An 11,197-nucleotide genomic window follows, 5' to 3' on the forward strand; every position below is an offset into this window, starting at 1 on the left:
TGTGGTTTTGTCCCATTGGGATATATATGGGCATGGAAGCTTAGGCATACTTCAGGTCCACACCCTTGTGTCTGGGGATAACTGCTTCATTAGTGTTGGGTAGAATTATAGTAACTTGGGAAACATGGTCTCATAAAGATTAGAATGATCATTGTAAATGAGACTAATAGAACATTTAAAGACTATGGCAAAAAATCTTATGAGGATACTGTATAAGTAAGAATTTCAGAGTACCTATACTGGCTTTGGTCCTTGCTGTAATGCGTCTCACCCAGAATACTGTCCGTGAAAGTAGCAACAAAGGTGGATTTTAGTGATGAACCCAGATTGAATAGTTGGATAGCAGTGTCACTATGAAAGATGTTACTGTTTTCTACATAATGAATCACTTTTGGTCCTGCTTATTAACACTTCTGGAGTGTGTCACCTTTTGGTAAATTAAGCCATTTTAATAAATATATTACCATGCAGGGCAGAAGGAGGGAGGGGGTGCATTTTTATGTGTGTTACAGTTGACTTCTATTCAGTATTTAGGACTCATTATCTTGAAGCTTATCTTAGCTTTTACAAAAAAATTCTAGATAGCAAGACTCTGCCTTATAGTTCACTTTAGTAGCTCAGTGAGTGGGTAATAGTAACAGTAGCTATTAGTTAATGATGCTTATTTTGTGCTAGACAACCTCCTATCAACATCCTGAGGGTTTTCAGTGCACTCTGCCATGTGGTAGAGTGGGACTTAAACCCAGATCTGGCCGACAGCCAGCAGGTCCACTACCCACCCTGTTGATGTTTGTTAAACAAAAATAGCTGAAGGAAAGGATAGCACTCATGAAAGGGAAGATCCACATCATTAGAAACTATTTAAATACTTTTTATTTGTTTGTTTTGTTTTTTTTGCGGTACGGGGGCCTCTCACTGTTGTGGCCTCTCCCGTTGCAAAGCACAGGCTCCGGACGCGCAGGCTCAGCGGCCATGACTCACGGGCCCAGCCGCTCCGCGGCATGTGGGATCTTCCCAGACTGGGGCACAAACCCTTATCCCCTGCATTGGCAGGCGGACTCTCAACCACTGCACCACCAGGGGAGCCCTTAAATACTTTTTTTTAAAACCCATTTAAAATTTCAGCAAGAAGATGCCAACCACTTATAGGAAGAAATGTGAAACAAGTGCCTACTCTCTTTATACAGCATTACAGAAGTTGCTGGTTATCCAGTCAGGATTTGTCCTTCCGCTCATTCTCTCTTTTTGCCTCATACACAAAAGCCTAAATCCTGAGGATGCTTCCTATTCAGGAGCAGAATAAAGGAGACTTTGGAGTAGGTGCTCCACTTTCCAGGGTTTTGCTTTCCAGGACCATACCTGCTATATTTCCTTGCCTGCTTTGACCTCCGGCACCTTCCCACCTGACAGCTAGTCAGGCCACAGTTTTTTTGCTGGGAATTTTCACAAGCTGGCTTTATTTTTCTATAAATGAAGTTAATTCCTCAGCCCTCCCACGTTTGCTGGTGGTGGAAACTTGACCTTAATTCAGGGCATTTCGTCCTCCTACTCCTGGGGGCACATCTTCATTCAGAGGCAAAGGGGGGGTGGAAGTCTGGCATCTTCTGAAATGTATATTGTCTTGCCTAGTCCTGGTTACTAATATATTTGCATATTGACATCCTCTACTAAATGAAATCAAAGAAGTTACAAGATTGTTTAAAGCAATGTGGAATGGGGAGGAAGAAATACATAAGGTGAAGGATATGATAATTTCAATGTACTTTGGCAAATTTCTCCTATTACTATTTATATTTGGGGTGAAACTTTAAAAATAAAATACAATTTATATTTGGGGATAAACTTTTTCTCCTTTGTGTGAAAATGGAATATTAATGTTATTTCCACAAAGAAAGGAGTAGGTGCTCTACTGTTTAAATAATTTGAAATGGAATTGATCCAGATGATTCCAGCAAAGAAGTTTTAAGGAGGAGTCATTTAATTATTCTCCTGAGAAAACCTGAATTGCTTCAGAAATGTGTATTTTTAAAAATTTAGTGAGACATTGAGTTGTTTTGGGGAAGGGTTTTTTGTTTTGTTTTTTTCCTCCCTGCCCTGTGAGGAATGTAAAGTGCTCTATCATCTAATTTCTGTTAGTTTATCAGCAGTGCTTTGGTGTTAAATCTATAGCCAAAAGTTGAAAAGAAGCATTCGTTCATAGTCGGAGCACATCTGAAACAAAGCAAGGTCAAAACACAGCTGTTTTGATAATTAGCGTCTTTTTAAGGACACAGGTTAGCGTTTCTATCCCAACTAATTTTTTTTGTCCTGATGAAATGTTTTTTTAAAAATAGTGATTTCTGTGTATGTTTTTTTTTTTTTTTGCGGTACGCGGGCCTCTCACTGTTGTGGCCTCTCCCGTTGCGGAGCACAGGCTCCGGACGCGCAGGCTCAGCGGTCATGGCTCACGGGCCCAGCTGCTCCACGGCATGTGGGATCTTCCTGGACCTGGGCACGAACCTGTGTCCCCTGCAACGGCAGGCGGACTGTTAACCACTGTGCCACCAGGGAAGCCCCTGTGTATGTTATTAATTGTAATTTTCAGCTGGTGAAATTGGAAAACAGAGCATCGCAATCTTCCTGTAATTACCCTGTGGCAGATAGAACAACAAGAACCATATCTTCTTTCAATTAACTATTTTTTTCTTACATTATGAGTGCTTGGTTGTTTCAATAATGTTATGGTTCCTATTTTATGCATAAGCTTTTGGGCCTCTGGAATAGTATTTTCCCCCCATGGAATTGCAGGAAGTTGAGCAAAACAAAGAAGATATTAAATCACGGCTATTTAAAGCTGCCATGATTTAGTATTTTCATGCTACCACTTGCAATAGACTACAAGGGAGAACATGGGGCAATAAGGAAGAGCTTAGCGTAATAGGTGTTCCCAAAGTACCTGAGCCTGAGGATGAGAGGGGCTTGTCAAGGTGGAACGGAGCGTGAGAAGAGTCACTGAGCATGGGGGGCCATTTACTTCTGTGGCATGGGGAGGAAAAACCCCTGGGAAGAGAGAGACCAAAGGAGCGTTTCATGAGATGGGTGAAAGCCAAACTACTGTAGATTCCAAATATGGAGGTAAGGAATGTCAAAGGAGAGAAGAATCAATCATTGGCATGATAGTTTTGGAAGGGATGTGGAGTAAGGAGTTGCAATTCAAAGTAAAAGAAGCCATAAAAAGAGCTAATGGTAGCAGTAATGACATTTTCTAGATTAGAAGATGATGTGAGAAATTGCTTATACTTGAAATGTTCTGAATTCTGTTCCCTCCACCATTGACTTGGTTTGGCCTCTTCTCTGTAAGTATAAGTTACGGAGGTAGCTTATAGAAGAGAGTCATTGCCTGGGGAAGAGTAGGAAATTCTGGTAAGCATTTGCAGAGAAGTGTTCTGGAAGATAAATGAGAGATGATTAGGCACACAGGGAAGGAACAGGTAAATATTTAAATGGAGGAGAAAGCATGTGAAAATTAACTGAATCAAGAAAATTCAAAGGTAGTCATTCTCTTCCAATGTGGATCACAATGTAGTTTTTTTATTAAGTGCTATTAATGTTTTAAATAAAACTTGTGCTAGAGGACTAGTATTTTCTAGGTTATTTGTGAGGAGGAGGCTGGGGGTCATGACTGTTGAAATAGTCACTTTTTTTTTCTTAAATTATGGGTGCTTGGTTGTTTCAATAATGTCATGGTTCCTATTTTATGCATAAGCTTTTTGACAAATAGCCATTTGTCAATTTTGCTTTCCTTATGCTGCTTTCAAGCAAAAGTAAAATAAAAATAACATTCCTAGGATTTTTCACAATATGTTCCTTACATAAGTCATTGAAGTTATGATGATCAAAACATCTCATTTAATGACTTCAACCATTTCTCCTAACAAATATTAAAATTAGGTGAATCACATTTCACCACCTTTTACAAACAGATTGAATGGTAGATTCAGTTAGTGATTCTCCTAATAAATGATTCCTTTTTCCAGAGGACATCATTTACTACCATGGGGGATTTAAAACACTTGTAAAATCTGTCTTTGTGGCAGGGAGTGGGGGTGTCTGGGGAGAATGTTTGAACATTTGATAAAAAGAGAAGGCTAAATTTTTTTTTTTTTTTTTTTGTGGTACACGGGCCTCTCACTGTTGTGGCCTCTCCTGTTGCGGAGCACAGGCTCCGGACGCGCAGGCTCAGCGGCCATGGCTCACGGGCCCCGCCGCTCCGCGGCATGTGGGATCTTCCTGGACCGGGGCACGAACCCGTGTCCCCTGCATCAGCAGGCGGACTCTCAACCACTGCGCCACCAGGGAAGCTCAAGGCTAAATATTTTTAGTGATGCTTTGGTGTAGTATATGCTCACATACAGAGAAATACAACATTTTTAGGAATTCAAAGAGCACTCATTCTTGCATGTGGGGATCAGTCCTTCTCTGACTCTGCTTTGGGCAGTGGGGCATTAACGAGTGATGTGCAGAGTCTTGATAAGTGCCTGTGCCTTGGGGCTTGGCCTTTTTGAAAGTTCCCTCCTGGGAGCCTGTTGCCTTGATATAAAGAAGCTGGGCTGAATCACGAGAGGCAACTTATAGAGAGTCTTGGAGGATTGGTGTTGTCTTGGACTTACCAGCTGAAGGCAGCTGCATGAGCTACATCCATGGGGCAGGAGAACCACCAGCTGAACCTTGCCAGAATGTCTAACAAACAGAATTCTGTGAAATAACAAATTGTTGTTTGGATGTGGTTGGTTACACTGCAGTGGAACACTGAAACAAACTATGACAAAGCATTAAGAGCAAACTTGGTTCCCTTTTATTTTTTTAAACTATGCATTAACTTAGTTCTGACTCTTCCTTTTTCTACCCCTTCCTTGGATTCCTTATTTCTTTCCATTGTCTCCACTTCCCCTTTTCCTGTGGAAGCATAATGGTCATTCTTCTAGGCAGCATGAGTTGGGAGACACTTGGAAACCCTGCTTACCCCAGAATATCTTCCTTATCAGTCTGTCCTGGTGCTTGAATCTTCAACATTATTTAAATAATGATTTTCCCGCTAAGCTAAGAATTTACATCTCCAATGATGAACATGCAACTATCTGGACACATAACATTATTCTTTGTCATTCACTACTGAGCCAGGGTTAGTTTGTTAGTTTCCTTTCCTAAGAAAGGGCTAAAGGAAAGCGACTGCTACCAGGCCCTTGCTTGCCAGAGGGCCTTGCCCACACGTTTACTCCTGCCTGCTAGGCTCTCCCCTGATTTTGCCATCCAGTTAACTATGACTCTTCCTTCAGCTCTTGACTCCATTGATACTTTCTTAGGGAAGTGTCCCAGAACCCCCAATTAAATCAGTTCTCATGTTATATGTACGCATAGAACCAAATATCTCTTCTTCAGAGAAATTTTAATTCAACTTTTTTTTATATGTAATTATATTTGTACCTCCTGGAACTATAAGCTCCAAAGGGATAGAGATCTTGTCTAATTTTGCCCGCTGTAGTATCATCAATACTTAGCATATATTCTGACATCTGGAACATATTCAATACATATTTGTTGAATGAATGAATGAATGGATGAACTGAGATTCTGAACAATTAAATCTTCTCTTACCTCTGTACTTTAGAAATTTTTGTGCCTGGACTGGGTGTTTCGTTACTGTTGTGGGCAAGAAAGCAGGCACATGGCATTCTAAAAGCTCCATGAGATATTTCAAGAGGGGAAATAAAAGCTAAGAGCGCTACGCTGAAACTAAGACTTATTAGAGCAATGTGGACTCCCTTACAATGCCTCTTCATTTAAATTCTAACCCATGGATAAAAACATTCCCAGAAGCAAGAAAACTAATAAGAGCTGACATGAGTACTAGCATGCATTGTCAAAACATCACTGGGCTGCCATAAAAATTATTTCTGTTTTTCCATGCAATAATAGTTAAAAGCTTCCTTTTCTTTTATAATTAAACAATTTTGGATTTATGAAGGAAGAACTATAATGCTTTTTTAATTGAGGTATAATTGCCATATAACGTTAGTTTCAGGTGTACCACATAATGATTCTATATTTGTATACACTGTGAAATGATCACAATAAGTCAGAACTGTAATGCTTTAATACACTTTGCAGTTCTCAGATTTATCTTCATTAAAGTCTGTAATAATTAAGTTGAACAGAAAAAATGCTTAGAGTGGGCTTACTAATATGAGCAGAAAAAGGAAGTATTGGAGCTTTAGGTTTGATTTTAACATTGCTATTCTGACTTTGAATGGGTTGAGCAAGAAGAGCAATCATGGGGCTTCCCTGGTGGCGCAGTGGTTGGGAGTCCGCCTGCCGATGCAGGGGACACGGGTTCGTGCCCCGGTCACGGAGCGGCTGGGCCCGTGAGCCATGGCCGCTGGGCCTGCGCGTCCGGAGCCTGTGCTCCGCAACGGGAGAGGCCACAACAGTGAGAGGCCCGCATACCGCAAAAAAAAAAAAAAAAAAAGAGCAATCATGATTTAACCAATATTCCACTTATGAATAGCATTTTTATAATTCTTTGAGGGCTGTGAGTCAAAAGCCTCCAGTTTTATTTCTTTAGGGATAACTGCTATTTGTTCTTCAGTTTAGAATATTTGGGAAGTAATTGACCAGGGGAAGCATTTCCCAAAATGTGATGGGAATGGCAGGTGAGAGAAAAATAGGTTCTATGGTTATAGAAGTTTAGAAATGCTGGATTAAACAAAATGGTAGTTTTCTCTTTTTAATCACAGGACTGATATGTGCTGTAAATCTCCAAGAAGAAAGGATATAATATACAGCATTTCCCATTGTCATCTGATCACTGAATTTTTAAATTTAATTAAGCATTTTTATTTATTTATTTTTTGCTTAACATGTTCTTTGGAATTTAAATGTATTCTGCTAAACACTTTGGGACATGTAACCCAGAGAGAAGTCTCCTCTTACACATATGGGAAGGTATAGAAATTTACCAAACCCCTGGTGACATATTTCTCTCCTGTCCTTTCCCTTAACCACAGCCCTATGAGCCTCCTGTTCTAGGAACTACTTAACTGTGTTTCTGTTCCTACAACTGTGCTAATTATAATAACAGCTAAAACTCATTGAATACTCCCTATGTGCCTGGCATGATTCTAAAGATTTTCAATGTAATAACTCATTAATCACAACAGAACAATCCTTTCAGTAGGTATCCCATTTTACAGATGTGGGAGCTCAGAGTTCAATTAATTACGTAGGTGGTGGAGTCGGGATTTGAACCTGGGCTGTCTGGCTCCACTCTGAACCATAGTACTATGCTGTCATAGAACTGATTTGCCAACTAACTTTTTTTTCTTATAAATTTATTTTTTTTATTTATTTTTGGCTGCGTTGGGTCTTCGTTGCTGTGTGCGGGCTTTCTCTAGTTGTGGTGAGCAAGGGCTACTCTTTGTTGCGGTACGCAGGCTTCTCATTGCGGTGGCTTCTCTGGTTGTGGAGCACAGAGAGGCTCTAGGCATGCGGGCTTCAGTAGTTGTGGCACGTGGGCTCAGTAGTCGTGGCTCCCGGGCTCTAGAGCGCAGGCTCAGTAGTTGTGGTGCACAGGCTTAGTTACTCCGCGGCATGTGGGATCTTCCCAGACCAGGGCTCGAACCTGTGTCCCCTGAATTGGTAGGCGGATTCTTAACCACTGCGCCACCAGGGAAGCCCATTTGCCAACTAACTGTTAGAAAACAACTTCTTGGTAAGTTGGGAACTATTTGTAATTTGTGAACTCTTTGGGATTCTAAACAAAGAAGCAAAGAAGTACAGTTTAATGTACCAGTTTGACATTCGCTTAACATCATGCATGTGTTTGGCAGAGTCAATTTTTCCGAAAGATTTCTTCACCTTTTAGAAATACAGAATCTGTCATTTTGACATGGTGCCATGAGAAGGATCACTCCTAGAATATGAACTACTCGTTTTTAAGTGCAGGCTGCTCTTGAGTTTTCCTTTTCTTTCTTCCTTCCTCCCTCCCTCCCTCCCTCTCTTCCTTCCTTCCTTCCTTCCTTCTCTCTTCTCTCTTCTTTCTCTCTCTCTTCTCTCTTTGTTTCTTTCTAATACTGTAGCTGTGGATCTTGTTATGTACTTATGCATACATAGCCATACAACAGGCTACAAATAATTCGACTGCAAAAGCACATCGTGGTTCTGGTGTTAACTACTTCTCCTTCTTTACTGGAAAGTTATGAAGGCTGTTGTCTAGTCTGGTTTGGGCAGATTCTCTGTCCTGCCTCTATTTCTGGCTTTCCTTTTTGTTATTATCTGAGTTCTCCATTATCTTCCGAACTTCTTTATTTTAAGCTAGTCCATGTTTCCTGTAGTGGTTGATTCTTTACAGTAGAGCTGATCAAATTTTTGCAGAAAATTGCCTTTCTATCCACAGTTTAGACTCCTCCTTTCTTTATACTAGCCCAATAATACTGCTAAACTATTTTCTAGTTCCTCTATATTACCTTAGAACTAGTCTTTCTGATATGCTTATTTATATAATACATGTAAAATTGAAATAAAATACAAAACCATATGGATTATTAGGGGCAGAGAATAGCTGAAGCTGTATAATAATCTAAGGAAACTAATATTGCTTCTCAGTTTTAATTATAGTTTTGGTTTTTGCTCGCAATTGCATAAAATTAGCAAAGACTAGTTTATCTTCTCTACTTAAATGCTATTTTCTTTCCTTTACCAGTCAGGCTCTCAAGTGGGTAGTTTACTTTTGCTCATACTCTTTTTAGGCCTCAAAAACCTTTGTTGTTGGTTCCTACCCTAATTATTTAGCAGAAATTACTCTCTTGAAAGTCAACCGTGATGCCCTTATCACCAAATGTAAACCTCAGAACTCATTTTCTTGGACATCTCTAACATTTGACACCATTGACCAGCCAGTATGGAAAATGTCTCCTTTTTTAGGGTCCTACTACTGTAACTACTGTAATTAATTTAGCCTGTGAGCACATTACCTCTTTGACACTTATTTTTATTATATTGAACTTCACTAAATCCTTAACCCTTTCCTTACACAGGCTGCTGATAATTAATTTCTCTCCCATTTACAATTCTTTACTTTTTTTTTTTTTTAACTTATTTGGGCCTATTTTCTTTTTTAAAAATATTTATTTATTTATTTTTGGCTGCGTTTGGGTCTTTGTTGCTGTGCACGGGCTTTCTCTAGTTGCAGCGAGCGGGGGCTACTCTTTGTTGTGGTGTGTGGGCTTCTCATTACAGTGGCTTCTCTTTGTCGCAGAGCACGGGCTCTAGGCATGAGGGCTTCAGTAGCTGTGGCACTTGGGCTCAGTAGTTGTGGCTCGCGGGCTCAGTTGCTCCACGGCACGTGGGATATTCCTGGACCAGGGCTCGAACCCATGTCCCCTGCATTGGCAGGCGGATTATTAACCACTGCACCACTAGGGAAGTCCCTGGGCCTATTTTCTATCCTTGGGGATCAGGAACTTGAGTCTGCCATTCAAAGCGTTGGCTGTTCCTTCTAACTTTGTGTCACCTGCAAGTATGGCATCAATTTTCTCATCGAATTCATTGAGAAGAAAAATATTTTCCTTATTTTGTAGGGCTTAGGATGAAACAGGACAACACATGCTACACACTCTTCTCCAAGAGAGTGACTTTGATTTGTTAATCAGGACATTTTAAGTACAAACAGCAATAAATCTATTGAACTCACATTTCTTCACTTTTTGTCCAGAAGCATATCTTTAAAAGCTTTGTTAAATGTTTTCCAAAAATACAGAGAAATAGGGAAGTGACTAACTTAATAAACATACAAAAATAGTTACGGGTTAGTTTTGGTAGCGTTTGTTTCCTATGAACTAATCATGATTCACACTCAACACTGTTCCCTTTTTAGATGCTTATAGTCTGAGATTTTAATAATTTGTTCTAAAATGTTGTTGAGGACAGTTAGTATATTTCCAATCCATCATTTTCAATATCAACTTCTTGCCATTTCTGGAAGGTAAGGAATATATTTGCCCATGATCAGTCTTGTAGCATTTTTCCTGATTCCTCAAAGATGGCTGACGACAGAGTCATCAATCTCAAGGTGTGTTCTGAATTTATACTTGGATATAGTATGTACGAGTCCCATTTGGGCACATTGTAGAGAAGTTAGGAGGTTCTTTATAAAGTCTCTCTTCTACCTTTTCCAGCTAAAGTTCAATATACTTTACACAGAAGAATGGAAAATAGGATTCGAGGAGATCAACTTTGCCTCTGCTCCTTGTTATTATGGCATCAGCTACCATGGTTCGAAGACTTTCACCTCTCATGCTCTTATTTTTATCTAAATATGATTTAAAGAGCCTAGTTTATTGTTCTATTGTTCCACAATCTTGACCTCATGTTATATTTTACCTTCTTTGACAACTTTCTTATACCTCTGTGCCACTTTTAAAATACTATTCTTGATTATGAATCCTTTTATGATGTTTACTTCCTTTTAAAGTTCGAGATCCTAGGAATGCCGTGCATTGTCTTTCTTGCATAAAATATGCCCATAAGTATCAGCTAAGATTTCCAAGTTTTTTAAAAAATTAGGGCAAGAATCTAAAAACATCTTCAAACCAATTTGAATGCAGAATTCTTCTAGAATGTTCTGTTTCCCCACAATCGTCTACACTTGTCTAACTCCTACCCAATTGGACAGCAGTTTTCGAACTTATATTTGATTGATTGATGTAGTAATTATTTAAGTTGTGTAGTTAATATTGTGTAACTACAACTAAAACTGGCATAAACATATTTTGGAACAAAATCCAACTGCCTCTTGTTAAGCATCCAACTCAGCTGGTAGGAACAGATGTTCATAAGTGTTTAGAAAGCCTTCTAGCCCTAAGCATTCACTGTGCAGTGAGTATGAGTCAATATATTTTATAGACGTAATGGAGAGCTTTGGTTAATGTGGTGAGTTGGTTAGAATAGATTAGAATTCTATAGCATAGAATAGGTTAGAATAAGATGTGTTCCTTGCCTTCTGAGGAAATTGCAAAATGGAAGCCAATTCTTTCTGACCCTTCTGATTAGAATTGATTAATTGTAGTATAGTGATTCTACACTACATTATACTCTTATCATAACACCTGTAATACTTTGTTTCCCTAAAGTCTGTACTTACTAGACTATGGGCTCGTGGAGG

Source organism: Lagenorhynchus albirostris, chromosome 3 (genome assembly GCF_949774975.1).
Source record: "Lagenorhynchus albirostris chromosome 3, mLagAlb1.1, whole genome shotgun sequence".
Classification (NCBI taxonomy): Eukaryota; Metazoa; Chordata; class Mammalia; order Artiodactyla; family Delphinidae; genus Lagenorhynchus; species Lagenorhynchus albirostris.